The sequence below is a fragment of the Ustilaginoidea virens genome, chromosome 3 (genome assembly GCF_000687475.1).
Source record: "Ustilaginoidea virens chromosome 3, complete sequence".
Taxonomy (NCBI): Eukaryota; Fungi; Ascomycota; class Sordariomycetes; order Hypocreales; family Clavicipitaceae; genus Ustilaginoidea; species Ustilaginoidea virens.
In genome coordinates this window covers 2,661,112-2,686,336 of record NC_057318.1, presented here as the reverse complement: position 1 = coordinate 2,686,336, position 25,225 = coordinate 2,661,112, and positions in this window count along the sequence as shown.

The window sequence follows — 25,225 nt, the reverse complement described above, 5'->3', positions numbered from 1 at the left end:
TACTTCTAGTACAGCTTTTATCAGCAACTTTTTTCTAGGTACTAAGAAGTGCCTATACCGACTACTCATACCACCTTAACTATACCAACGAGAGTGATACCGACTAGCTAGATAGAGCTAGATCCTAGCCTATCTAGGGGGGTATGTCAGAAGGAAATTATTTATTGTTATTTTATTTTATTATTTTTGGATATCTATCGCCGATAATCTCTACGCATCGCCGCATCATCAGATTGAGAAAGGTATTAAGTATTCAGTACTTATATTTATATGGCAGCTGCTAGTAAAGTTGAGTACCCAGTACTTACACACATTCCCTCACGCGCAAACATATGATGCATTACAAATTGATTATACCACTTTATCGTCGCAAATCTCGATGCACTACAAATGCACATTTCGCCATATATCTATGATATCACAGTATGGTCATGACATTCACGTCAGATTGATTTCACTAGAGATGTTCTATGTTGGAATATTATGTATTTAAATCCCTAGATATTCCTACCTAAATAGTGGGAGGAATGTATGGATGTATGCACATAAGCAAGAGTGCACAATTAATTCAGATTGTCCCTACGCCTTAGTCTCGTATCTTATCTGTGCCGTTACTTTTACCTTACTGCGATTTTACCATTCTACTGCCTTTATCCTTCGCATACTGTATTATCTTAGCAGGCGCAAAAACCACCGTTTTTGTTTGACAATAACTCTCCATATAGGTGGGATAGAGGTAGAAGCATAAGTATGCTGAAAATCCTTTCCTTCGACTTACATAAAGCCCTTAACAACTAATCTAGTCTTATATTTTATAGGCTGATTATTAGCATCCTTTTTAACCCGAAAAACAGGCCTATTACGTATAATTTTCCTATCAATAGGAACGCTAGACTCAGGAATAAATTGGAAGACTTTAGTATCCAAAAGCTGCTCAAATTCCTTAAATAGTGCCTTTATCTAAAGGTCTTTTTCAGGGCTTCGCAGCACATCCTTCCAGCTATTAGGCGTACCATCAGGGGCCTTTTTAGCTAGCTTACGCTTAGCTGCATAGCAGGAATCCCATATCAGGTGGTATAACGTATTACCTTCCTAAGGGAATAAGTCGGTAGGGCTAATAGGGTTAGCAGGGCTAATAGGGCCAACAGGGCCAATAGGGCCAATAGGGCTAGTAAGGTCGGCAGGGGTAAGGCTAGTAAGGATATCTATAAGGTCATCCTTTACAGTAGCCGGGGACTGTAGTATAGTACGGTCATCCAAAGTAGCATTAGTAACGCTAATAAAATTAGTAGGGTCCGGTATGCTTTCCAAGTCATCCGGTATAACATTAGTATTAGTAATATTAGTAAGGTTAGTAGAGTTAGTGGGGTCAGGAATGCTTTCTAGGTCATCCAGTAAAATAGCAGGTTCTCTGCTAGATACCCCCTTTGAACCTGTATTTTGCCCTCTGTGAAAGTCTCCTTCTAGGCTATTAGAAATAGGGCCTATACCTTCATTTTGATAAATAAAGGTAATAAAAGTTATTTTAGTAACAACTTTCTTCTTTAGAAGATAGACTAGGTAAGTATTATTACCTAGAGTGGCAAGGAGCCTACCAGGCTCGGTACAGGGCGCTAATTTACGGCTTTTTACACGCTTTTCGTGTGGTATAAGCACTTTAATAGCTGCTCCAATAGCCCTAAGGTTAATAAGGTCAGGATAGTGCTCCGGTGTTATCTGGTCGTAATCCTTTAGTAGCTCCTGATAGGGGCTAGAAGGTCTGTTAGTAACAGCTGTTATATTTACTAGCATAACAACGCCAGTAATTATAGCAGACCAGAGGTTAGTTGGTAGCCTTAACCAAGCCATAGTAGCACATAGCCTATCAGCTATAACCCTAATAGACCGCTCAGCTAGGCCCTTTTATTCGTAAATATAGGGGCAAGGGGTATTAAAAGCTATACCCTGTTTGATAAGCCAATCACTAAGCATTTTATTGATTTCATTTCCACCATCATAGTAGAATTCAACGGGCGTTTTACTATATCTGACCTATAGGCTCTATATAAAGCTCTGTAATGCTTTAAATATAACGGTGCCTTCCCTATTAGGCAGTAAGTAAAGCCAGCGGAATCGGGATTTTCTGTCCACTACTATAAGGGCAATAGTTCGTTTGTTATACGGCATAGGTGATATAGCAAAAGTATCACCTTCTATAATATTCAGGCATTTAGCTGGATCAGGTATCGCATCTTTAGAAGGTCTCCTAACCTTCTTAGCCTGTATACAGGCCAGGCAGCGAAAATCAGTATCTTTAACCTTATTAAGGTTAGGAAGACTAGGGGTATTAGCACAGGTCTTTTTAAGTAGCTGAATACCTATATGCCCTAGCCGTACATGCCAAATGCCGGCTAATTATAATAGCTTCTGATATTCTGTATCAGCAGCTATAGGGGCAGGAGAACTGGTAGTACCAGTCTGTATAGGCGTGGTAGGGTTAGTAACCTCTACAGGGTCTTCGCTATTTATAATAGCGGGCTCTTTGCTAGTCGTAATAGCGGGTTCTTCGTCAGTCGTAATAGCAGGAGAGTTAGTAGTAGGGCTAGTAGCCTCTACAGGTTCCTTACTAGTCGCAGTAATAGGAACGGGGGTAATAATGGTATTTTCAGAATCACTATAATCAGCAGGGTTAGTAGGGCTGGGGACCTCTACTACTATACTATTAGTAGTATAATGGCTATATGGTTGATGTAGCAGTGGTGTGTCTATTCCTTTCTGTGGAAGGAAAAAGCTGTATTTTTCAAAGTTAAAAATGCCGATGCATTTACGGCTTGCTGACTAAAGCTGATTTTTAATTAGTACCCCTTTAGCGGCATAGTGCTTTACACCGCTAATAATGTTAATATCCAAGGTAGGAATATATAGGGCATTCTTGAGCTCTATAATACCCCATTTGGTAGGATTAATGCCCTGTAGCACAGTAAATCGTGCCGTGCCCCAACCAGTAGGGGAAATAGGGCTACCACCAGTAGTAATTACAGCTTATCACCCTTCTCAAAATGGTGAAAAGTAGTGAAATGCTTCTTATCATTAATAATATGACAAGTGGAGCCTGTATTGTAAAAGAGAGCATCCTTCGGGGTCCTACTACCTGATTTAGCATTATAACTTATAGCTAGAGGCTAAGTATCAGGGGATATAGTAGAAGAAGAATAAGATATATTAGTATCCTGGGTATTATAGTTGCCTATAATAAAGGCCTCAACATCTTGCTGATTGCTGCTGGAGTCCTATTTCTTCTTCTGTTGCTGCTTCTTTTTCCTATTATTAGTAGAATTATTCTTGCTATTATTAGTAGAAGCGGCATTAGTGGTAGTAGGGCTAGTAGCCTCTACTAGTTTCTTGCTAGTTGTAATAGTAGAAACGTTACTATTTTGCCTACTAACTAGGCCTTGTATAAGGATAGTTAGGGTTTTCATCTGGGACTTTATATCGTCCATATCCTGCTGTAGTTGTACAGTAAGGTCAGCTTTAGAGTCGGAATCCAAAATGGCCTTATAAGTGGAAGGCCTAGACTGTGCCATTATAGTGGTTAAAAGTCGTTAAAAATGATGCTAATAGCTGTAAGAACAGATGAATAACCAGCTAAATAGCTAGCAAAATAGTCGAGTAACTAGCTGGACAGCTAGTAAATATAGTGGCGAGTAGCCTACTATAAAAGGTAACCGCAGAATATAGCGGTAGGTCTCAGTATAAAAGCACAGATGCCGTAGGCGTTGTGCAAGTCCGGATTATAGCGTTGGTGTTCAAGGTGCTTATAGGTGCCGTAATATAAAGGTGCCGTAAGTGCCGTGGGTGCCGTGGGTGCCGTAGGTGCCGTAGGTGCCGTAGGTGCCGTAATATAAAAGGTGCCGTAAGTGCCGTACCAAAAGTGTTATAAGTGGAAGAATATAACAGGTGCCGTACAGTGCAGTAGGTGTCGTGCACTAGGTGTAAAACAGTTATACAGTGGTATAGTGTGGTAGATATCACACTATAAAATCCGTAGGTGCCGTAGGTTACTCCGAAAATAACATAAGGTTACGCTAAAAGTGCCGTAAGGTTACGCCGTAAGTTGCCGTTAGGTACGCCGTTGATTGCCGCAGGGTAATGCCGTAGGTAACAAAGGGTAAGCCAAAGGTAATAATAGGTAAGCCAAAGTTAATAAGGGTAAGCCAAAGATACCAAAGGATAGCTATATTAGTAGTACTAATAAGCAAAAGAGACTAAGAGGTGAATACAAAAAAGGTAGGGTAAAAACAAAGAAGTAAAAACCCGGGCTCATAACCTATTGCAATTCTAAAGGTCACTATAAAGCAAAGCCTTACTAGCTAGCTAAATGGCATGAGACTGTCTGCGACCTGTGACTTAATCTTAGTATAAATACTAGATTCTTCACTAAGTCCTACGACTATACAAGTGCTATAAAGCAGGGCAAGTGTAAAGGCAAGGCAAATATAAGATAACCAGAATAACGCAGGGAAGGTGGAAGTTAAGAAGCATGTAGTGCATTAACAGGTTCGATTGTGCTACCCTTCTACTATCTAGAAAGAAGGGGGAAAGCTATCCTATATATACACGAAGGAGGGGTGGGCCCAGGCATCCAAAGTAGCCAGTAAGAAAGCTCCCCGTAATGCTCGCTATGCCACGTATATGATACGTCAGCAAACCCACTATATCCGGCCTTTCCAACCACCCTAACCACCGCACTAGCAACTAGCCATTACGCTAGTAGACTAACCACCACGCTAGTATACTAGCTACCACACTAGTGGACTAGCCACCACGCTAGTGACTAACTACCACACTAGTGGATTAGCTACCAAACTAGTAGGCCATGCTAGTGGGCCACCACGCTAATTTAGCAATGCCACACCTTTTTAACAAGGCCTACCTTACTTGATATACAGTAAATAATCCACTGAAAATCCTTAAGGTAAAAGGCAAAGGCCTAAGGTAAGACTACCATAAGTCCAAGAGGCGGTATAAAGGCCAGAAGGTTAGTAGGCCAATAGGGCATTAGGCCAGCAGCCTAGTAGGCTACTATAGGATTTTAACAATAATCACTCTACTAATAGCATTAGAGTATCGCTGCTACTATAGTAGAAGTACAGTTAATTCGCTTAGCTATCTTAATCTTTACTATTCTTTCTAAAAATCGCTAGTAAATATAGTTTAGGTATAAATCGATAGGTAGTATAACCGCTTTAATCTTAAGGATATCTATTGGTATAGCCTTAAAGGCCTTAATAATAATTCGAAGGTAAGATAATTATTCTATAATTAGCGATTTTATAATACTTTTTACTACCCCGCTAAAGGCAGTAGGGGTATACTAAACTTTTATGCTAAAGGCGATAGTAGTGTAAATAACCTATATATAGGCTAATTAGGCCTCCCGATATTAATATCCCTATATAGAGGCTGTTATTACTATAAAGGCGAATTACTACCGCTTAAGCTTTTTAGCTATCTTTACGCAGTATTTATGCTATTAAAGTTTATAGTAGATCTCGACCCTTAGGAAGTAAGTATACTACTTTAGCTAGATCATTATAGTCTTAAGTCGGACCGGTATCTTATCTGCCTTATAGGCGTATATAAAATAGATAAACTTACTCTTCCTTAGGTTAAAATTAAGCCTGGCTTATTTAGACTATTTATTATAGATCTTCTATGCCTTTTCGAGTAGGGCTTAGGTCTCCCCTATATTCCTCCTATATACTATAATATTAATATTATCTATAAACCTAAGGGTAATAATAGAGGCTACTTCTTTAAGCCTTTTATAAAGTAGTATAATATAGACTAAAAAAAGGATAAAGGAGAGGGGGGACCCTTATAAAACCCTAGTATTAATAGGTAAATTATTAGTTAATTTGCCTTTAAAGTAGATTTGCATATACAAAAGGCGGTAAAGCTATAGACCTATACCGCGATTTATAGTAGTAGTCCCTTTTCTAATAGTAGGTAGATAAGTCGAATATAGTTTACTATATTAAAAGCTATAGATATATCGAGCTAAAAGAGTAAGGCAATCTTATTATAGTGCTATACTATATAAACTATTTCTATAAGAGTACTAAAGGCTATATTTATAGAATAACTAACTTTATTTCCTATCTAAAGATCTAAAAATAAGTTACCCTTTTTAAAAGTAGTAGTAAGCTAGTATACTACTATAACTTCTAAGACTTTACTAATTAGATTAAATAAAAATATTAATCTCTAGCCTCTTACTTTAGAGTATTCTTTTAGTTTTTTTCCCAGCTTTCTTAGTATAATTATATAAGCCTCCTAAAATTAGGCCGAGTAATACCTAGTGTAATATAACTTATTAAAAAGATAGGTAAAAGCTATAATTAAAGGGGGGCTATATACCTTAAAGAATCCTATAGGTAGCCTATTTAGTCTTAGGACCTTTTAACTAACTATATAGTAAAGGGCGGTATAGACTTTTTCGTATATAAATCTCTTATATAGTGGGAACTTTATATTAGTAAGCTAAAGGAAGGTCGGGTCTAGTATATCTTTAAATATTATATAAGACTAGGGGAAGAAATATTAAGCGAGGACCTATACTTTTTCGCTATATATAGTTACTAAAAGGTAACTAAGGCCGGTATACTTAAGTAATAGGATCTCCCTAGACTTAGGGGGGAGGCTACTATATAATCTAGCTTATTATTTTAAGGACTAAAGGTCTGTATTCTATACTATAGCTTTCTTTAATGCCTCTCTTTAGGAGTATTATCTCTTTTTTTATATAACTTAGGTTTAGGTAGCTCTTATATCCTAGGCGGCCCTATAGTTTTCGGGGGTATAGTATAATACTTACTTCTAATATACTTTCTTTATAGCGATAGTAGCTATTTTAGTATAGTTATTCTACTATAGTTCTATAGTAGGGGCTCTAGGGGTTTTCTTTAGGGCTATAATATCTATAATCTCTTTAAGTTAGTAAATAAGCTATTTAGTATATATATCTATTTCTTTAGAGGAGCTAAATAGGGCTATAGTAGCAATAGGCATAAGGCGGTTTTTAGCTTCTGCCTAAATAAAATATCGGTCGAAAGACTTTTAGCTATTTTTCGGGGGGGCTTAAGCAGTATATAGGTTGCTAGTATCGATATAGATAAGCTATAGGATATAATTAAATCCGGTAAGGTTTATACTACCGAGATACTTAATAGTAAGGTCTTATATAATTTAGGTATAGTCGATAGTACTATTTCTTTTATTTAGCGCTTACTATATAATTTCGCCGTAAGGGGTTATAAGGCTAAATCTCTATTATATTATAAGGTTAAAAAGGGTATTAATACTAGGTAAAGTTCTATTTAGGCTATCCTATAGGGGATAGTATATATTAAAGTCTTTAATGAATGCGCTTTAGGGCTAAGGTAAGAGCCCTATAAGGTCTATAAGGGGGGTAATCTAATTATATTTATAGCCTAAGGAGTAAATAGAGTAAATATCGGTTTTAAAGAGGCAGACCCTATACTAATTAGGTCCCTTCTTAATAGTCTATATACTAGGACTATACCGCTTATAGATATATATCGCCGCTTATCCGCAATATACTATTAGTATATACTTACTAAAGCTTAAGCTCGGCGGGGCTCGGCTAGGCATAATAAATTCTTAAATCGCTATAATATTAGGTTCGCTTTAATAGTAAAGCGCTATTCGTATAAAGGAGGTTTTCTTCTATATATTCTAGTAGAAGACTAATATTATACGGATAAATATATAAGAGTTGGTAGCAGCAGTATATTAGTAGTTACGGTAAAATCAGATATTAAGGCTAGAGTAGGTGCAAACTCTAAGGCCGATAGGGGCCTAATCTATCCTAATATTAAGGCTAGTTATAAAAATGCAGTAAAAGTATAGTTTAGTCTGGCATTAAATGCTCCTTTAAAGGCAGAGCCCCCTTGGCTTAATCTAAGGCGGCAGCAATATTTATATAGGGAGGATCCTTTTAATATAATATACTCGATAGGTTCCACTAGGGGCAAAGCATTAGCTATTTAGCGTTAGTTCTACTTTACGATATGGGTAGTATTTATAGATATTATAGGGGGTGCTATAAAAAGCCTAAATCGGCTTATTTAAGAATTCTTAGTAGACTCTTACTACTTATTTAAGGTTCTATAGAAGTAAGATTATACTGGATATAGTCCTTTATAGTTAAAGTATAACTCCTTTTATCTATAAGAGATTATTAGGCAGGCCTACTCCCTTTCTAGGTGCCTTTCTATACTATATTAGTTACACCGCAGGGCTACTATATAGTAGGCAGCGATATATCCGAATTTAAAGCAATTATAGCATTATTTTAGGTATAAGACGTTATTATAAGGTTCAGCTTTAAATATCTCTACCTAATAGATAATACTAGACTTATAAAGCTTATTAGTAAGATCGATAGAATTTACGCCTATAATTAAAGGCGCCTATATAAAGGTCCCGCGCGGGCGGTAGGGGGAGGCTTTAATAAAGCCTTCGCTATTCGCTTTAATAAGGTTTCAATAGATTTCTTTAGTTGCGATATTAACTATATTGCTAGTAGGGAAACTCTTAATAATAAAGCTAAATAAGTATTGGTTTAGTTCTGCCTCCTACCTAAAAGCGGGTCGGACCTAGGTTATATCGGCGATAAGACTTTTTGCTACTTCTTCTATAAAGGTAACGATAGTATCGCCGCTATATAGCTTATATACTATAACTGTAGTATTCCTAATAGTTGCTCTATTAATAGTATCTATAATTTCGACTAGTATTCAGTTGTATAAGACCTTATTAATACTATTGCCTTTAATTAAAATCTCCCTATAGATATATAGCGGGACCAGGAGGGGAGCGATAGTATATTAGGGTAGTATAGCAGTAGCAGTATATCCTTATGCCGCGATATTTGCTTAAGTAGTAGCTAATGCCTATTTCGGGATATCCTAGAGGGCCGATTTAATAGCTTTTTTGATAGTCTTTAAAATTATATTAGTAAAGGTGCTAATAGGGTCTAGGGTAGCCTTACCGTAAGCCGTATTAGCTATAATTTCTATAATTTCTCGCATTTATCCTAATATTACTAAGGGGATATAATCCTAAAGCTCTTTTATCGATTCTTTAATTATAATAGTAGTAGGTCGCTTCCGCATTTAGGCAGGCTCGGTCTCAGTCTAGTTGCATAGTATACTATTTATAATTATAGTAATTAGGTTATAGCGGCTATATGTAATGCCGCCTTTATTCCCTCTATCGATATCTATTACTTCGTTTGCGCCTATTATGCCTACTCCCTAGACGCAGTATACTATAGGTGAGGGGGGGTAAATGGACAAGAGGAAGCGATTAGGAATATCAGAATTAATTTTAGAGGCGGTTCTATGCCGCTACCTAGGTGCGGGCGAAATCGCGAAAGTTTTCGATACTATACTATTAAATACCCTTAAGACTAAAGCAGCTATATCCTTAATTAACCTCTATCTTAACTATATCTACTAATAGTTCTTTAAAAAAATTGATAAGATAAGCATAACCGATAGAATTAACTATATATTAGTGGCTGTAACGGACTACCCCTAGGGCGACTGCGAATAGGCATCAATCAGATATATTAATAAAACTAAAGAAGAAGGGAGAAAAGCCCAAATCGGGTCCCTTCCGCAGTCTATATACATCCGTATATAGTGCGGGCTAGAGCCCTAATATTGCAATATTGGCCCGCATGTCTGCCTTATATAATCCGTCCGGACTAGATATAGGTGCAGTCTAAGCCCTAGCCAATCTATAATACGGGTATAGCTTGAATCCGTAATATACCCCCTTTCTCTAGAGAAAATTTTATCTATTTGCTATATCGGGGTTGCTATAGGGTTCGACCGGGCCTATTATATATCTAAATATCCCCCTATTTAACCTCAAATGCCTCCTATGCTATAGTATAAAGGACTAGCCCTAGGGCTACTGCAAATAGGCATCAAATGAATATATTAAATAGACTAAGGAGGATAGAGAGAGGACCTAAATAAGGGCCTCTAAGTAGTCTATTTATACCTATATATAGTACGGGCCGAGTCCTTAGCGAGGCCTTATAACCCTATACCAATACTCCTTAGGCTAATTGCAGGCACAGCCCGAGTCCTAGCTATATTATAGCGCGGGCGTAGCCCGAGCCTATAATATACCCCCCTCCTCTATCTCGGGGTCGGAAAAATCGCCCTTTATTATTAATTAGTCCTCCACTAGGAACCAATTATATCACTAAATACTACGCCGCAATATCCTTAAATCCATATATAGGCCAATTGCCAGGTATAGGAAGGATTCATCTATAAGCGTAGCAGGCATAGCTATATAATTAATAGGAGTTGTATAGTCGTTAATTGGGAATAGAATAGTAGAAATATATAGAAGTTTATTATGATATTGCTAGCTAGAGGTTAACCGATATAGCTAGGAACGTTATAAAAATTTTTTCGTTAGCTATCGACTAGGAATCCTTTTATAATCTTTATTATTTCTTATTAAAGGCTCCTTTTCCTTTTCCCTTCTTTCTATTAAGGCTAATAATAAGTATCGAAAGTCCCTATTATTTTAAGTTTTATCCCGCATTAAACTTATATCACTTGCTAATTAATTAAAGCTTTATTTCCGCCCCAATTACATTAGTATTTTTACCGAAATCTATCTCTATTACAGCTAGCTGCTAACTCCTTTTATAGCGAGACCTAATCTAACCTATTATAAAGCCTATTAATAGGTCTTAAATCCCTATCTATATCGTAAGCGTCTTATACTGACCCCGTTTAGAATCTAAATATATCCTTATCTGCTACTAGTAATACCCCTACCGGGGGAGGAATAGGTCCTACTCGTCCATAAAAGCTATACCGCGCTATAGGTAATTATCTTCTAAAGGGGGATTCTTTAGATAAGGAGTATTAATATATAAAAGACGAAGAGTTCCTATGCGATAAATATACTAAATATATGCAAGCGACTAAAGAGCTACCTATTTATAAGCGTTATAGAAAAGCAAAGGGGTGCAAAAGCTACGCTAATTCTTATATATCTTGCGTATAGCTTAATTAATATCTCGCGGGGAACCCTATATTATAATATATTTTATACAACTAAATTAAGATAGTAAAGGAGGGGAGGGCTATTATAGAGCCCGCTTATCTTAGGATAGATATATAGAAAACGCATACCGCTATTTTAACCCCCGTCCCGAGTTTTAAGCTTAAATAATTAATAATATTGTATTTTTGCTGCCGAATAGGTAGCCCCCCGCGCCCTACGTTTAGCATTTAGGCTAAGAGATGCCTCTAATATGGTTTCTACTATATCTACAGTATTAACACCCTTTTGGCGTTAGGCTAAGTCTGTTATAGATCTCGCCCCTATACTGAATATTATAAAAGAAACGTAAGTAGAAGCCTAGGAGTATTATGCTAGGATAGAGTAGTACTAGGTTAGAGCTTAATATCTGCGATTGCCTCTGCCTCTATCTCGGCCTACCCTCCCTATATATTATGCAAAAGGGGAACTATTATACGACTAAGGCGGCTAATATTATATAGAGGCTTTACTGCTGCTAGCATAAGGTTATCTAATATAACCCCTGCAATAATAGGCAGACCCTACTCTATAGCCCCCTATGTTTATACTATTTTTATCGCAGTTGCTGCTATAAATATTATATCGTTTAGCCCTATCTCGTTAAAAGGTCTTATTATCTCCTAATATACCCCTATTATATTCGCCTTATAGTAGCTTATAAACTCTATTATATTATAGATATATAGGGAATTATCCCCGTCTAATATATAGCCTATATATACGCCTTACCCCGCGAAGACCCCTGCTACTACCAGCCTATATACCGCTATAGGAATAAGAAGAGGCTTAGGGAGATAAAGGGTAGCCTTAGGAGGGGGTATATTAGGGATAAGCCTATATCGGCCCTAGTTTAGTTTATTATATATATATGTATATATATATATATTTTTAAAGTGTTTTTATTGTTTTATATTTTGCTTATAGTAGTAGGCATTCGGTATTATTTATTAGTCTAATAGACCTTATTTTAGGACATAGCTAGGCCTATTATAAGTCTTAATATCCCCCTATTTAGCCTTAAATATTTCCTATACAGTAGTATTTTTAAAGTTTTCTAGGGGTTCTTATATTAGTAAATTATACTTTTTTTATTTTACGAGTATATTATATTTCCGTTTTTAGCCCTATGCGTTTTTCGCTATAAGTATTTCTTTAACTTTATATTCCTCGTATAGGTTTATAGAATCTTAGGGGAGGATAAATAGGGGCCTAAATAATATATTCGTTATTACCTAATTAGGTAATAGATTAAAAGCGGCTCATTCGATTAGGTTAATATAGAAAACTAAATAAATGCCATATGGGATATCGAGCTAGATATTAAGTAATAATAGGATAGTAATAATAGTATATCTAGTAGAGACCTAATCGAGCTTTTTATATAGGCGATTTATTTTAATATTCTGGAGGTTTAATTATACCTAATTATTAACCTAGAAGTATTCGGCCGGGCATTATAAATAATTAGTAGTATCTTACTATCGTTATTATGTAAAGGCGATAGTAGTTTGGGCTAATTTCTATCCCTTTTTAAGGTTATTAAAAAAGAGAGCTATATACCCCTTTAGGGTAGTTAAGCTTAAGGTTACCTCTAGAGGTAGGGCGATAATCAGAATATTAAACCTATTAAGCAGCTGGTTTAGGCTAAACCCGGTAATAGATAATATCCGGTTGTTTAATATAAATTAATATATCGCAAGAGATATAGCTAATTGTATTAATTAAAGAAAACTATAATATAGAGGACCGCTTATACTTTTTAGTTTATTTGCTCTATGCCGCTATTAGTTTAGGGGTAGTATACTATTAATAGAAGTTACTTAATCCTAACTAATTTATATAGCATAAATTAAAATTATCCTACCTAATCCGAACCTTAATTATTAATAATCTCCCTAGGGAAGCTATAAAAATGCTATTAATACTATTAGAAGCGTTTTGCGTAGTCTTCTGCTTTTATTAAGTATATAGCCTTAAGCTAAATATATTTCGATAAGCAGTCTATAATTACTATAAGAAATCGCGGGTTAGAGGTATTGCGGGCAGAAAGGTTAGTTATAAAGTCGATCGATATCTATAACTAAAAGCGGTCCGCGATTAGTAGCAGTTGCAATAGGCCTTGGCGTAATTAGCAGCTTTTATACACCCTATAATATTAGCAATTCTAAATATATCTTACTACCTTAGACGATATATTATCGAAGTGATAATTCTATTATAATAGTTAAAAGGTAGTGTTTTTCCCTAGGTAGCCTATAATAGGTAAGTTATAGTAGCATTAGATTACTATAGTGGTTAAAGGCTTAAATAATAGGAGCTATATCTATACCTAGTAAAGGAGCATATTCTATATATTTAGGGTATAATTAGCAATTTATTCTTATATCGCTACTTCTACTAAAAAATATTATTCCCTATTTGCGACTACTATCTATTAGGCCCGATATATACTATTTTTAGATATCATTTAGTCTTAGATAGCTTAAAGGTAGGAATTAGCGAAGATATATAGGCCGTAAGGTAGGGTAGTCTTTAGGGCTAAAATTAGTATCTTTTTGCCTTCTATTTTATCTATATTGAGTGCTAAGATAAATAGTAGTTTTAGGATCTAGCTAATTTATAGCTTTACTTTATCTGCCTTTTATTCTTATTGAGAAAGTATATTAAGGCATTAGGCTTAAAACCCTGGCCTATACTAAAAATAGAAATTAAAGAGTATTAGAGTCTTAGCCTATTAGGCTTATCGCTGTCACGGGCTCGGGCTACGCCCGGGCCACAATGTGGCTAGGACTCGGGCTGCGCCTGCGTCTAGCCTAAGAAGGGCAATAGACGGAGTCATGGGACTATACTAGGACTCCAATACGTATTATGATCGGGATATAAATAGACTAGATAGAAGGTTCCTACTTGGATCTTTTTCCTTCCTCTTTAGTCTATTTAATACATATTATTAACGCCTATTCGCAGCCGTCTTAGGGCCAATCCTTTACAATCGCTTAGATATTTTTTATAGTCGGGTAAAGTACTTTAGGTTCTTATAGTCGGTAAGGATAGTAGAAAAAGAGGCTATTAAGCGGAGTTCTATTAATTATACTTTTAGGCAAGAGATAATAGTAAAGAGTTCCTTATTGTATATAGTATAGTTTTATTCTGCATTTAATAAGTGAGCGGAATAGTATATAATAGGGTAGAGTATACTATCCTCCCCGACTTATAATAGATAGCCACTAAGGGCTATATTAAAACTATCTACCTTAAAAACCATCTCCTTATTAGGGTCCTATTAGGCGAGAACTAGAGATAATATAAAATATTACTTAAGCGCTTAGAATACTGCTTTTTTTTTATTTAACTATTAGAATAAGACCTTTTTCTTTATTAACCTAACTAAAGGGTAGATAAAGCAGAAGAAATCTAGGATAAAATCGCAGTAGAAGTTAGCAAAACTAAAGAAGCTATAAACGCCTTTTAATTTTATAGGCGCTTTTTAGTTCTAAATAGCTTTAATCTTTTTAGGGTTTAAATAGATTTCCTTTCCGGCCGTTATAATATATCCTAGGTACTAGACCTCCTTTACTATAAAGTTATACTTATTAAGATCTAAATTTAAGCCGGCCTTTTGCAATCGTTAAAGGGCTTCCTTAATGCACCCTATATAGTCCGCCTTTAATCCCCTAGTATAGATTAAGACATCATTAAGGTAGGTAGTTATAAAGTCTCCTAATATATTCCCTAAGACCCTATTAATATATCTTTAAAAGGTTATAGGGGCCCTAATCAGACTAAATAGTATAATAAGCTATTTAAATAATCCGAATCGTATATGGAATGCAATTAAGTATTTATCGCCCTTTATAATATATATCTTATAGAATGCTATATATATATTAACCTTAGTAAATTATTTCGCCTAAGATAGGGATGGAAAGGTCTCTTTAATTAAAAAAAGGGGGTATCGGTCTTAGACTATAACCTTATTAAGGGTATAGTAGTTAATATAAAAATGCTACCCGCTATTCCTTTTTTTAGCTAATAGGATTAGTACTACTACTAATAAAAAGCTTATGCAGATCTATCCTTTATATATTAGTGTGACGGACTGGCCCTAGGGCGGCTGCGAATAGGCGTCAATCGGATATATTGATAAAACTAAGGAGGAAGGTTAAAGAGCCTAAATGGGGTCCCTTCCGCAGTCTATATACATCCGTATGGCGCGGGCTAGAGCCCTAACATTGCCTTATAGGCCCGTGCGTCTACCTTATATTATCCGTCCTAAACTAGGCATAGGCGCAGCCCGAGCCCCAGTCAATCTATAATATAGGCATAGCCCGAGTCTGTGATATATCCCCCTTCTCTAGGAAAAATTTCATCTATTTCCATATTAGGGTTGCTATAGGGTTCGACCGGGCCTATTATATATCTAAATATCCCCTTATTTAACCTTAAATGCCTCCCGTACTGCAGTATCCTTAAAGTTCTCTAGCGGTTCTTAAGTCGGCGAATTATATCCTTTCTATTTTACTAGTAAATTACGTTTGCCGCTATAGTCCTAAGCGTTTTTAGTAGCTAGTATCTCCTTAACTTTAAATTCCTTATATAGGGTATTAGAGCCCTCTAGTAGGACTAATAGGGGGCTAGGCTTAGTATCTATAAGTATTTAGCTCGATAGTAGTTTAGAAGCAGCACATTCTATAAGGTTAACGTAAAAGACCGGGTGGATATTATTAGGAATATTAAGTTGGATATTAAGCGGGGATAGAATAGCTACAATAGTATATTTAGTAGATACCTAATCAAGCTTCTTATAAGGCCGGTTAGTCTTAATATTCTATAGGCTTAGCTAAACCTAATCCCCAACTTAGTAGCATTCTATTAGACATTAGGAATAATTTATCGCATTTTACTACTACTATTAAGTAAAGGCAATAGTAGCTTAGGCGAGTTCGCCCCCCTCCTATATTATAGCTAGGAAGTATACTGCTCGCCCTTTAGGGGTTATTAAATTTAGCGTAATATCGGGGGGAGGTGCTATAATAAAAGAGTCGAAGCTATTTAAGAGACGGTTCGGACTATATCTAGTGACTAAAGAAGTCTAGTTATTTAGAGCGTATTAAAAAGTCGCAAGATATTAAGGCTAATTATATTAGTTAAATGCTATCTTAATGTATAAGATAGTCTAGACCTTTTAGTTTATATACTCTATACTACTATTAGTCTGTGGGTAGTATATAGTCGAGAAGAGTTATTTAGTCCTAATAGCCTTATATATTATAGTCTAGAATTAGCCTACCTAATCTAAACCTCTATTACTAATAATTTAGGCGGGGAACCTATAGTACTGCTACTAGCAGTCGAGAAACCGTTTTACGTAATTCTTTACCCGCATTAAGTATATTACCTTAAGCTGAATATATTTAGATAGGCGGTTAGTAATAACTATTATGTAATGCGGGTTAGAGGCGTTATAAGCTAGGAGGTTAGTTATAAAATTAATAGAGATTTAAGACTAAAACCGATTTAGGATTAGTAAAGGCTAGAGTAGGCCCTATTGCAATTAGCGGCTCTTATACGCCTTATAGTATTAGTAATTCTAAATAAACCGAGCTACTTTAGATAATATATTATTAAAGTAATAGTCCTATTATAAGAGTTAGAAGGTTATATTCTTCCCTAGGTGCCTTACAGTAGGGGAGTTATAGTATTACTAGATTACTATAGTTATTAACGGCTTGAATAAAAGGAGCTAAATCTAGCCCCAGTAGAGTAGTACTCTATAGGCGTTTAAGGTATAATTTGCAATCTACTCTTTAGTTTTTACCTCTATAGGGAATCATTATTTTTTATTTACTATAGCCTTCCACCGGGCCTAATATAGTTTATCTTTGGCTATAGCCTAGTCCTAAAGCGCCTATAAGTATATATTAGTAAAGATCTAAAAGCTGTTAAACAGGGAGACTCTAGTCGATAAAGCTATTATTAGTATATCCTCTATTATACTTAGGTCTATAGTCGGTTAGTCTTCTATTAGGTCTAACTAAACCTCTATTAGGTTTGCCTCTATAGCGGAAATAGATAGTAGTTAAAGGATTTAGCTGAATCTTAAAACTATACTATCTGCCTCCTACTCTTATTATAAGAAGGTATTAGGGCGTTAGGCTTATAAGCTAGGTTAGTATTAAAGATAGAAGTTAAAAAGGGCTAAGGTTTCGGCCTATTGCACTTAGTATTCTAATATCTCCTTTAGTTAAGTGAAGTACTTAAGGTTCTTATAGTCTATAAGGATTATAAATAGAGTAATAATAGAATAGAATTTAGCCGATTATACCTTAAGGCATAAGATAATAATAAGCAGCTCCTTATCGTGGATAGTATAATTCTATTTAGCTTTTATAAGCTATACTAAATAGTATACGATTAAGTAGAATGCTTTATCTTCTTTAATCTAAAAGAGGTAGCTATTAAAAGCCGTACTAGAGTTATTTGCCTTAAGGATTATTTCCTTTTTAGGGTCTTATTAGGTAAAGACTAAATATAAGATAAAGTATTATTTAAGCGTTTAGAAAGCTTTTTCTTCCTCTTTAAGCTATTAAAAGGGGATATCCTTCTATATTAATCGAATTAAAGGCTTTACTAAATAAGAAAAGTTTAAAATAAAATTATATTAGAAATTTGCAAACCTTAGAAAATTTTAAATACCCTATAATTTTATAGGGGCTTCCTATTTTTAGATTATTTTAATCTTTTTAGGGTCTAATTAAATCTCCTTCCCTACCGCTATAATAAAGCTAAAGTAGTATACCTCCTTTATTGCGAAGTCATATTTATTAAGATATAGATTTAGGCCGGTATCTTATAGGCGCCTAAAGATAACCCTAATGCGGTCTATATATTCCTTCTATGAGCTTTTAGTATAAATTAAAATGTCGTCTAAATAATTAGTAGTAAAATCTCCTAATAAGTCCCCTAAGGCCCTATTAATATATTGGTAGAATATTATAGGAGCCCTAGTTAGGCTAAAGGGGGTTATTAACTACTTAAAAAAGCCAAAGCGGGTCTAAAATACAGTTAGGTATTTATCGCCTTTAGCGATATAGATTTTATAGAATATAGCGTAGATATTTACTTTTATAAACTATATCGCCTAAGATAGGGAATATAGTATCTCCTTAATTAAGAGAAGGGGGTACTAGTCTTATGCTATAATTTTATTTAGGGCCTAGTAATCTATATAAAAATGCTATTTGCTATTCGCTTTTCTCGCGAATAGGACTAATACCACCGCCGATAAGGAGCTTATATAGATCTATCCTTTATCTATAAGGTTAATTACCTATCTCCGAACCTTAAGTAACTAGTCCTACGGTATATTATATAGCGGTCCCTATGGGAGGTCGGGTAGCCCCCTATTTAGGATCGGTTTAAGCTTAATATAATAATTAAATATACTTTAGTACGGTAGAAGGCTAGAGGCTTTCGTTTTATTGAAAAGGTTAGTAAAATCCTAGAGCTTAAGCGGTAGGGTCTATAGCTAAACTAGGTAGGGAATTAAATTTTAATATAGTAGGAGTATAATACAGAGGATATATATAAGCTCTTATAAATTTATAGAGAAGAAGGAGGTCGAGTTATTTTAGGTATATACTACTTATTATAGTATACTATAAAAGATTAAACTAAGAATATTTATTATAGCGGGCCTAAAGGATTAAATAGTTAATTCTTTAACGAGTAGGCTGCTAGTAGCTTTAATTCTTAGTTAGTACTATTTTACTTATAATTCGATATCGCAGTGCTTTATTTAAGGCAACCTTAAGATAATATTGCAAGTAAGGCCTAAGATAATATATAGTATTACGGCTAATAGCTATCTATCGATATTAATATCGATATAGACGGTATAAATAATCAAGGGGGTAATAGCTTATTACTCTCCCGATCGACTCTTTATATTTATTGCAGTCTTAAGCTTTCTATAGGATGGTAGGTAGATAGGCTAAAGTCCTAACCTTTAGACGGTTCTTTCGCTTATCGCACTATAGTAATCACAATTAGAATTAATTAGGGTATTAATAAAGATAGAATTATTATATAATATCGGGATTAAAAAGGGGTGTCTATTTATGCGGTCTTTAATATTATTAATCTCCTTTACATAGAGGTTTTATTATAATCTAGCTAAGGGCTAAGTGTGTATTTTAAGCCCTTTTACGAGACTTAGCTTAAAGGCTAGTCTTTTCCCTAGGTATTACTATCGTTACTATTTTTAAGCTTGGCGATCCTTAAGGCTTCTATAGCCTTTAAGTCTATAGAAGCTATAGTTATTTCTTATAGGGGCCGGGCCAGCTTTAGCTTATATTCTTATATTTTATAGCTGGTATTCTTATATTAGGTATAAAGGGACTTCTAGTAGCACTCCTTAAGGACTTCCCTTAAAATCTATACTGCTTTCTTATTAAATAACTTTCGCTTGCCTTTTAAACCTAGCTTATAGATGCCTATTATAGGCGTATTATTATCTTTATCCCGAGCGGTTATCAGCAGATCTTAGGTATTATTATTATAATCTTAGGAAGGGTCTATATAGCGTTTTACGGTAAGACTTATCTCTAGGTTAATAGCGATTTCGCGGTATTATATAATGGCTGCCTTATAGTCCTTATAAGAGACCCTTAGGCCGATAATCTTATTTAATATATAAGATTAAAAGCGGATTAGAGTATTTTTAGTTTAACCGACTCGGGCTATTTAAGCCCCCCTACTAATGCTAATTTCTCTTTAAAGTATATAAAGAAGGTAGAAAGAAACCTTATAAAAAACTTTCGCGATTTCGCCCGCACCTAGGTAGCGGTATAGAACCGCCTGTAAAATTAAGTCTAATATTCCCAATCGCTTTTTCTCGTCCATTTACCCCCCTTGCCTATAGTGTATCGCGTCTAGGGAGTAGGCGCAATAGGCGCAAATAAAGTAATAAATATCGATAGAGGGAATAGGGGCGGTATTACATAAAGCCGCTATAACCCGATTATTACGATCGCAAATAGCACATAATGCTAATAGACCGAGACTAAGCCTACCTAAGGGCGGATATAACCTATAGCCGATATAATTAAAGACTTCATAAAAGAGCTATAGGACTATATCCCCCTAATGGTGCTAAGAAAAGTGCGAGAGGCTATAAACTATATAGTAGAAACCGCCTAGTAAGAGACTGATTTAGGAAATATCTATACCCCTATTGGAACCCTAATGCAGACGATTAAAACCGTAGTTAATAAGGCTATATAGAATCTCCTAAAGACCGTGCCGGCCCCTACTATATAGGCATCTATTACTATATAAGGATATGCCGCCGCTATACTACCCTAATATAGCTTAGCTCTCCTAGCGGTACCCCCCTATATCTACTATAAAGTCCTTATTAAAGGAAATACTATTAGTAAAATCCTCTAAAATTATACCCTAATCGAAATCATCGATATAATTAATAAGGCTACTACCGAGGGAGCAGCGGTTATAGCCTATATATATATATATATATTACGCTAGCTAAGCTATCTAGGGGGGGGATAAGCCCCCATCTAGCCTAGTGCTAGTACCTCTATGCCTAATCTATATAGGAAACCCGAGTGCCGGGAGGAAAACCTATATACTATCTATAGTCGATAGTATCCCTTCGGAATTAAAGGGGGTTTACTATATATTGCGAGGAGGTGTCCTATCGCGCGAGACTAAGTCTAGCGGCAGGGCTAGGAAAGTATGGATAGTAGGTACGCCTCGATAGGCGCGGTGATTTGCATTAGTAGTCATTGGTTATTAGTTATTAGGCATTAGTCAGGCTCTAGGGTGGGTATAAATCGGAACCGATGTAATCAATATTATTAGGTATAGGGGGCGGCAGTGATATTAGTATTAGGTAGGCGGCGGTATCGCGGTAAGTCGCGCGTTTTATTATTATTGATTTTATCTGATATAGGTTAGGGTAGCTAGCGGATAGTTAAGTGATCTAGTGTGGGTATATAGTAGTATAAAGTCTCCTTTATCTGCCCTACCTTTTTAATTCCTTTCCTTTTCTCTTTTTATTCTTTATTGAAAATTACTAAGAATTTTCCTTTACTTCTCTGCCTTAATTGCGTTATAGTAGTTTTTATATATCTTTTATTCTTCGATATGCCTACCATTCTAAAGTTAGGTCCTAGCCTAGCTCGAAAATAGCTATATCGTCCCTGCATATACTGCGGTGCTAATATAGCCGCTCGTTATTATGACCAATAAGGTGAGAGGTTCTCTTTAATTATTATCTATCTTTTTCTAATAATAAGTAAGGCTCAGGGGTGCCTATTTTACTTATGCTTTAAAGCGGAAGCCTTATTATATCCTAGTGCATAATACTACGAACCGTAAACTAGTAGAGAGTATGCTTATATTGCAGAAGGCCTATACTTACAAATAGGAAGTAAGTATATTAGTTTGCCGGTATCCTTTAACTTTATAATTAACCTTAGTAGGTAGATAAAGACGATTACTATAAGGCCTAATAGGCTGCGTATCGGTCTATTGCGCTAGTTACCTCGGTACCTCGAAAGGGTTAAGACGATTCTGCTATTATAATGCAAATAATAGTGCCTATAGTCCTAATCTTATTACCGGCCGATTTCTTTAGGCTTATTAAAAGAGGGGTTTTAGCTTTAGAGTGCGCTTATAGCGGCGAGCCCTAGCCTTTTTTATTAGTCGAGGGACCTTAGCCTCCTACTACTATTGCCGGCAATAGAAGCCCTACTAGTTTTATTATTATACTAGATATCGATAATAAGCCTACTTCCGGGCCTACTACTATAGGGGAACCGCCTTATAGCGAGAGGGTCTTACTAATATAGTCTAAGACTCTTATAATACTATCTTCTAATAAATTATAATAAGCGGTTGCATTTTTAAAGTTTATAAAGTCTTAAGCGGAATTTTAGCTAGTGGCGTCTACCTCTAGAGCGCTATTTATACCGCTATTAAAGCCTCCCCTACTTACTGCTTAATTAATATAGCCTAAGTAAGCTAAGTTGGTGGTTCTATTATTATCTTCTCTTCGTCTTTATACTAATACCCCTACCCCCTTCTTCTTTAAGAGGAAGAGGGAGGGGTTAAAAATAATAGAGTCGCCTACGAAAGGAATACTAGGTTTAGCTACTAAGGTTAAACGAAAGATATATTTAAGATCTATAGTATCCCTTTCCCTAAGGGGAAAGGGGAAAGGAAAGGGGAAAATAAGGGTGGCCCCTAATAATAGCTATAGTAATAAAGAGGATGGTATAAAATAAATAGGGGTTTAGGGGGTTAAAGGTATTAAGAAGATTAGGGGTTTAAGTCTATCGACTATATAGGTAGCTTATATAAAAAAGATATTCTTTCCTTATTTATATAGTTAATTATATCTTTATCTATAATTGTCTATATATATATATATAGTCTAGGGTTAAGGTGCAATTATATCGGGTTACTATTAGAGCCGAAGTCTATATAAGCGGTAAATGCAATAGCTAAGGTAAACTATTCGAGCCGGCAGGTATTAAAGACCTATTTAATAACCTATTTAGCTAAGTCTTTATTTTTAAGTATTTAGATAATACTATACTTATCTAGTATAAGGCGGTCTTAGATATAAAGGGGAGGGTTTTTAAGATAGTTGCTATACTTTAGGATTATATATTTAATATTTTCTATATTAGGATTGCATCGGCAATATAGGTAGTAGATAGATAGGACCTTTATCTTATATAGAAACTCATTAAGGCCTATTTTTTCCGTTTTAAATTAGGTAAGGAGGGAGGACTTATATTTATAGAGGTTTTTATAGAGATCTAGTATCTTTTTTGCAGAGGTAAAGTTAAGGGTATATTTGGTAGTAGGGCGGTTCTTTAGTAGGTATTATATTCGGGTGAATTATTACTTCGATTATTATCTTTTTATCTATTTAAGAGCTAGAGAGTAAATAAAGGATAGTTTATTATCCTAAAGTAGAATTAAATCTTTAAGGGCTATATAATTTAATATTCTATTTTTAATTGGTTGCCCTTATCTATAGGTAAGTCTTTATCGTAGCTAAGTCTAGATAATAGCATATATATTAAAGATAAGGTCGGTTATACTACTTTCTTAGGTTTTAATAAGGAATCGTTATTAGGCTAGGTTAAAATAGAGGTCGAGTAGGGGGATTACTACTTTAGTTTCTACGATTGCATTAGGTATTACTTAATAGGCTTTTATAATTATATAGAGGCACTTCGACTATTTAGCGGCTAGATTATATATAATACCTCTTACTATTTCTCCTAGCTTAATAGGAGTATACTAGATTCCAGCGCTAAAGGCGATTATAGTTCTAATGACCTATATATATAGTAGTTAGGCTTTATAGAACTAATATCCCTATATAGAGGCTGCTAAAGCGATAAGGGCGAGCTTTTACTTTTCTAGCTTTTTTACTATTTAGGCCTTATAGTTAGTCTAATTGAGTTTGCAGTTAATCTTTACTCTAAGGAATTAGGCGTATTATATAGGCTAGATAGTCGTATTACTGAGTCGTATTATTATAATATCCGGTCGGTACTATTTAGTAAAATATATTAGCTCGCTTTTTACTAAGTTGAATTTTAATCTAACTTTTATTAACTATTTTTTGCAGATCTTCTATACTTTTAAAAGGGTTATAACTATATCCCGCGTTATTTTACCGTATATAATTATATTAGTATTGTTTGTAAATCCTAAGGTTAGTAAGTTATCTACTGCTTTAAGTCTATAATATAGGGGTGTAATATAGAAGAGGAAAAGGATTAGGGAGATTAGGGAGCCTTAGGGCACTCCTATTATAATTAGGAATCTTTAGGTAGGTTAGCCTTTAAAGAAGATTTTAGCTAAGCGCGATATAATAAAGCCTTAGACCTAGGCTACTATATATTGGGGGGCACTACTTTAAAGGAGGAGGTATATAAGCTTAGTATAATTAATAGTATCGAATACCATAAAAATATCTAATTATAATAGCAATACTATTCCTTTATACTATTAGGTGGCTTTAACTACTTCTACTAGGGTATATAGTGCTATATCTATTAATCTATTTGCTTTATTGCCTATTTGTATATCTAGTAGTAATTTCTATTCTTCTGCGATTATTATTAATCTCTTTACTACTATAGCTTTAAAGACTTTACTAAAGAGGTTTAAAAGGGATATTAGGCGTTAGGCTTTTACTCTTTAGTATTCCTTAGGTATTTTATCGGGTTTTCTTAATATTACGACTTTAGCTTCTTAGAACTATATTAGGTAGTAACTAGTTCTGTATATAGCGTTAAGGAGTATTATTAAGGCTCTAAGAACCGATTCTCTATAGGCTTTAAGGAATCCTACTAATATACTATTAAGGCCTAGTGCTTTCTAGCTGGCTATATATCGGAAGGTATTATAGATATTTATTTTAGAGAATTCGTCTTTATGGGCGAATATCGTATTAATAAGGTAAGGGAATCGCGGGTTTAGGATATTATTAAAGGTAGCTATTAATATTAGGAAGAATCTTTCTACTAGTACTTCTACTTTAGAGGAATATATTTTTACTTTCTATATTTAGGCTCTTTCGCCTTAAAGAAGTATAGGGATTTCTCTTAATTCTAAGGGGAGTCTACTATATATTTAGGCCTATTTCTCTAGGGACTATAAGTCTGCATTTTTCGTTATAGCTTTATTAATGGCTTCTCTCTATATCTAGCGCTTTTCCTATTAGATAACTTTAGTTTAGTTTATTTCTACTCTTTATGCTATTAATTAGTTAAGGCTAATATAGTCTTTTCTCTAATTTCTTATAGCCTTACGGGCCGCTATTATAGCCGATTGTACTTTTTAGGTCTACTATAGGGCCTTTCCTAATGGTTTAGTTCCTCTCTTAGGCATAGCAATATTAGCGATAGCCTATAGTTAGGTTATAAGCTATTAGGTAAAAGCATCGATCTTTATAAGGGATTAGGGTAGGTGCGAGGTATATAAAATAGCTATCCTAACTTTAGCTTTAGCTTAAATAAGGATTTTATTA